General features: G+C 35.8%; 1 pseudogene; it reads right to left on the bottom strand.

Moving 5' to 3' along the window:
• Positions 1–264: 264 nt before the first annotated feature.
• LOC121826383 (vomeronasal type-1 receptor 90-like) lies at positions 265–1180 on the bottom strand (annotated as a pseudogene).
• Positions 1181–6132: the final 4952 nt, after the last annotated feature.

Below are 6132 nucleotides of genomic sequence, written 5' to 3'. Positions count from 1 at the left end.
ACACCACAAACTTTAGTTAAATGTAGGAAGAATCTTGGTTTGCTACTTGAACAATTTCACAGTTTAAGAAGAATCTGTGTTTTTTAAAAAAAATATAATTGCGCCAAAATGACTCCTCACAACCATCTGTATATCCAGGGGGGAAATGACCTCTTCTGACCTTTGTGGGGACCAGGACACATGCATACAAGCCGACACAATACTCATAAACATAAATAAAAATAAATAAATCATTTTATTAAAAAATGAGATAATTTATGCTTTTTAAAAAATTTGGTGGCGCACTGATTGTATCTTTTTCAGAATATTGGTTATTCTGTTATCAGAACTGATTTGTACCAAAGGAGTAATTGTGGGATAGGCATTCATCACAAACTTCTGAACAGTCAGGATGACTGGATTGTACTTCCATAACAGTACTGAGGTGGATGAATGATGAAGTCCACCCAGTACATGACCACAAAGACAACCACCAGCAGCAAGATGGTCTGGGTGGCCCTCTTCTCAGGGGACACTCTCGGTTGGCTGATGCTGTGAAGATGCTTACATTGCCTCTGATGTCTGAACAAGATAATCACCATGTATGCACTTGTGGTCAGCATAACTCCTACAAGAAAGACATCTCTGAAGATTGTCACTGTTGAAGACAGTGCACTAATGATGTAGTTCATGGGGAAGAGTGAGCAGGACTGAGTGACCTTCATCTGGTTGTTCTTACTCACATTGGTAAAAGCACCAACATGGAAGATCCACCTACTACTGACTGACAAATTGAAAGACCAGAGGTAGAAGAAAGCATAGATTGTGTATGTTTTACGTTTATGTTTAAATTTTGCCAACAAAGAGGTACTGGGACTGATAGTGACAGCCTGGAACACACTCAGGAGGCAGGTGATGCAGATGGAGAGGCCTCTCATCACTCTGCTCATGTAAAAAGTTATCTTACATTTGAAGTCATTCTCAAATTTCAGTGACTCAAATACATATGTAAGCCAAATATCCCCTCCAGTGAGGACCGTCACTATGTGGACGAAGGTCAGTTGGCAGGAGATCAGGTCTGTGGGCTTAGGTCTGTGCCAGAGGATTATGACAGTGTAGAAAAAAAGGAGAAACATATTGGCTAGAACTCCAAGTACAGATTGGAAATAAAGGATATTGTTTAATGTGGACATATATGCAAAGTGTATTCATCTCAGCATTGTAGTGGAAGCATATTTCATATATCTGGAAAAAATAATATTCATCAAACTTATGATTCACTTGTCAGTATGTCTATTATCATCATTCTGTTTTACTTACCAATTTTATTAGCCTGTCTCTTTAACTTTTGATGTTCCAGACTGGATAACATATACTTCTATATACTTCTCCATGTATCTACCTGTATATATAGCATACCAGAGATGATAAAGGCATTTACAGTCACATCCTAGTCAGAACACACACTTTGTGTGCCTGTATTGCACTTAGGTGTCATGCCTTAGAAATTTAATCCTATTGATTTACATTGCCTTATTATAGTTAACACCTAAAACAATAGTGATGAACACAGAATATTAATCACATTTTTGCAACCAACTAAAACTTACATTGACCTGGAAAATATTCATAAAAGAAACCAAAAGATTGAGGTAAGTCAGTCTCACATTGCATAATTTTAATATGCTCTTTTTTTGTGATATATATTTTTCATTTTACAATACCATTCAGTTCTACATATCAGCCATGGGTTCCCCTATTCTCCCCCCTCCCACGCCCTCCCCTTACCCCCAGCCCACCCTCCATTCCCACCTCCTCCAGGACAAGTCCTCCCCCGAGGACTGTGATCGACTTGGTAGACTCAGTCCAGGGAGGTCCAGTAATATGCTCTATTTTTATAGATACTGAAAGTTATGCTTGACTCATAATTGTAATGGAATCACAGTGAAAATTCATGATAATCCTACTATTTTAATCAGCAAAATGTTAGTCTTTGTTCATATGTTCCTTTTTTCATGTTCCTTATACTATGAAGTATTATATCCCCAGAATCCAGAATTAAAGACATAGATACATTTGGAGACATATATTGCACTTTCCACACCCTGTTAATTGTGTAATCATTAATTATAATTATAAATGATCCTAACTGTCTCCCAGGGTAGCTCCCATCCCATCACCTTTGGAACACTCCACTTCAGGATTAAAGAACTAACTCCCAGCTATCAAGAAAAACACTGTTTTTACTGTTTTTTTGGTGGGGTAAATCATTAATAGTATGATTCTTTATGACTATTTTCTCTTTTCGCCTTCTAACTTTTTCAGCAATCCATATTGTTATTTTAACTACCTACTTCATTCTTTTATATTGATGTCCCCTCCCTTTAACTTAGAACCCCCCATTTTCTCATTTTCCTGATTAGATCACTTGTGTCCTGCTACTCAGCTGTACCTTCCTCCCACCTTCTTCTATATTTACTTCCCTCCTCCCTGCTAAGGACTCAACCTTCGCCCGTTTCCCTGATGAGATCACTTGTACCCTGCCTTTCTCCTCTCTAATTCTCTGTGCCCCACCCCATCCTGGTCATGGTCCCCTTTGCTCTGGTGTCTGTAGTTACTGCACGCTACATACTCACATCTGAAGATGTGGAGCTAGGAGCCTCCAAGAAGACAGAACATGCGACTAAGACAAATACTATTTTCAACACAATGGAAAAAACTTGAACTTGCCAAAGATGACCATATAGTGATCCAGTTTTGGAATTTCTGTTTTAAAAGAGATTCCTTCCCATGCAGTGGAAACCAAGACCGCAGTGTTATCAGAGGTCATCAGAACCAGACAGTGTTTACAGTTCCACTCAACAGTCTCACCTTTGGTGCCTTTGTTAGTTATTTGTCCTGGTTACCAGTGTCATTATTTTGTCAAATTAATATAATTCAGTACTTTAAAATTAGCTTCATGATAAAGACATAGAAAACTGCTTCACTGACTCAAATTCTTGTGAGAAAAAGGGTGCCCAATTGTATTGTCAAGCTCACTACCATATCCCATATATACAAATTAATGCATGCCTATATGTATAGAAATTAATGCATGCCTATATGTAAAGAAATAATGCAGAAGTTAGTGAATAAGACCACCCTATCACATTCCCATGAATATGATACCATAAATCACACATTTTATATTTACATGATTTTGGCTCTTGAAAAGCTTGAACCAGTAAAGGTATAGACTCGTCCCAATTGCCAGAGACAAACATCTGATTCTCCCACCAATATACATTTGCGGTAGCTGCACTGTGATGTTCTGTGTTTATAAAAGCTCCAGGATACAAGCTGGAGAGATAGCTCAGTGGTTCAGAGTATGTTTACTCTGTAAATGACCTGGGTTAGATTCCCAGCCATGACATGGAAGCTCATAACCATCTATAACTCTAGTTCTAGGTGATCCATTGTTCTCTATGACCCAGGCATGCAAGTGGCATACAGACATATATGCAGACAAAACACTCATATATGGAGAATAAAATAAATAAATCTTAAATAATAAATCTTAAATAAATAAAAGGTCCAGCATAACACTTTATTCAAGCCTTGGTCTTCAAACTGAAAGATTTAGAGTTCAATTCTAATTTTAATATTGAAAATGGACAAACCATATCTGTAAAATTTTTCATTAATTATACATCTGTAATTTATCAATATAGCACATGTATTATAGGTAATATAAAAAGTTGATAACATAAGGTAAAAGGTAGTAATCTAAAATGTTTTTTCCTTAGCCCAATGATATAGTCAACAATATTTCATATCTATTGATTTGTCAATGTTTATAACTTACAGAAAATGATGCATCTCCTAATCCATCATGTGGCATCTTCCTCTGGAGCTCACCTAGCTGAGACCTAACCAGAAAAGACCATAGCTACCATGGCTATTAACTGAGTTGATAACATACACATGGACTGGAAAAATTATTTGTTTGATTTGAAAAAAATTGCAGTGCTAAGGCATTTTATATCAATTTAAGTTACAGTATTTAGTTTGAAGTACTATAACCCAAAGTGTACCCATAAACATTCATAATATGGAGAAGCCATCACTATTAAATTGACCCAGACCTAAAGTTCAAGCAGCCTTCAGGAAGCTGTTTGAAGAGATGTGCATCAATAGAAACCTAGAGCTGCTTCATGCATAGCTCTACATTCTTCTGAGAAAAATCACTTTACCCCTTCATTATCACAATGTTTGATTTGAAACCATCTTGTCTTGTGAATTTATGGTGAGTTTTGTATTCTTCTTGTGGAGATTTAATAAAATAATGAACATAGAAATATATTAGATAAAAAGTATCATTTTTACCATATTAGGGAGGAATGACCAAAGGCAGCAGAACCACTCAGAGAGAACACAGAGTGATTGTGTGACTTTCAGGTGACAAGATACATGGTGTTGGCTGGTGCAAGGTCCACTGTCAGCAACATTAATACGTCTTCAGGAATCTCAGGAAGATGAAGACTTTAGCCACTCAAATTAGGTCCATGAAATCTTTATAAAATACATAATACCAGCAAGAATAAATCGAGATTATTTTTTAATAAAGTATTAGTTCTTCGCTATTACCTGATACACAAATAAGTTTAATGCATAACTTATTCTTTGGAAATTAGTTTAGCACAGGTGAAACTGGAAACCCACAGACACTGACTGGAACATTACATTCTCACAGTTATGAGCCAGTTTCCCTGAGATGAAGCAGCAGCAGCAAAATGTCACTGCAGAGCCTGTGGGGAAGCAGTCACACCACAGCTGGATCACACGTCACCCGGTGTAAGTCTGGGAAAGATATTAAAATGTTCACTCTAAGTGTGTGTGTGTGTGTGTGTGTGTGTGTGTGTGTATGAGAGAGAGAGAGAGAGAGAGAGAGAGAGAGAGAGAGAGAGAGAGAGAGAGAGAGAGAGAGAGAATCTTCTAAACCTATAGTTCAGGTTCCATCAAACTCACAATGCTCCTGTCTTAGCCTCCAAAGTGCTGGGATCACAGGTGTGTGCCACCACACCTGCCTTCATTCTCCATTTGAGTCTCCCGTATGCATTAGTAAATGAGATCCCAACAATGTGAAAATGGACTCATGGCACTCGGCAGCTAAATTAAATTGACTTGGTATTTTTTATGAATGCATATTTAATGGACAATTGTATTTTGTAACTATTAGGGATTTTGATACTATTCAAGAATTGAAATTAGTTTTTCATTGCTAATGAAAAGCTTACTGAATATTATATCAATGTCAATGTTACAAAGTTCAATTTATAAACTTGAAATATTAAAACTTAATTTATTTTAATTAAAACATTTAAAATCAAACTGAAAAATTTCCACTTTACATTTTTGTAAGGATAACTCTACAAGGATTTAATAAATAAGTGAGGTAAGATTTTCAAATATTTTTAAATACCCAGAAAAGATATACTTTATTAGAAATCGCTGCAATAGAATAAAGAAATATATGTAAAACTTTGAAAAAATTATTTATACATTCTTAGGAAAATAAGTTGAAATTTTTCTCAGAATTCCTAAGTATATGCAAATTTAACAGAACAGAAAATACTGATAAACTCTAAATTAGTTAACATTTATTGTATATTTCTGGCTTAAGTTTTGTATGAATAAATGTATAGACAGTTAACATGAGAAAAGTAGTAAGATGACAAAAACAAAATATCATTTCAATGTAATTTAGTATTATAAATGTAGTCCAGCAAAAAAATAGATGTGGGTTCCCTGTTTTACTCTCTAAGTTTTTTTTTAGGTATTTTATGACAGGAATGTAAGACTAACACAGTTGGCATTAGATAGATGGAACCACATTTTTAGAATTTTTAGAATATGCACTCGGGAGAATAAGTGTTCTGATATAAGCTTAAAATATTCTACTTGGGGCTAATTTTTACATATGTACTAGTGAACAGTCATTGCAAAAAATGAAGGATTTCATGACATTTTCATTCAATGTATAATATTCACCCTACTAGCCTTCCCTGTCTCTATCCACACATCTGTTAGTCCATGTCTTCTTTCCAAGAGCCCCACCTACTGTCACATACATTATATTTAGCGGTCATTGTACCTGAAGTTTTCTGGTCCTGC

The sequence above is a fragment of the Peromyscus maniculatus genome, chromosome 3 (genome assembly GCF_049852395.1).
Source record: "Peromyscus maniculatus bairdii isolate BWxNUB_F1_BW_parent chromosome 3, HU_Pman_BW_mat_3.1, whole genome shotgun sequence".
NCBI lineage: Eukaryota > Metazoa > Chordata > Mammalia > Rodentia > Cricetidae > Peromyscus > Peromyscus maniculatus.
This window is presented reverse-complemented; position numbering and strand designations above follow the sequence as displayed.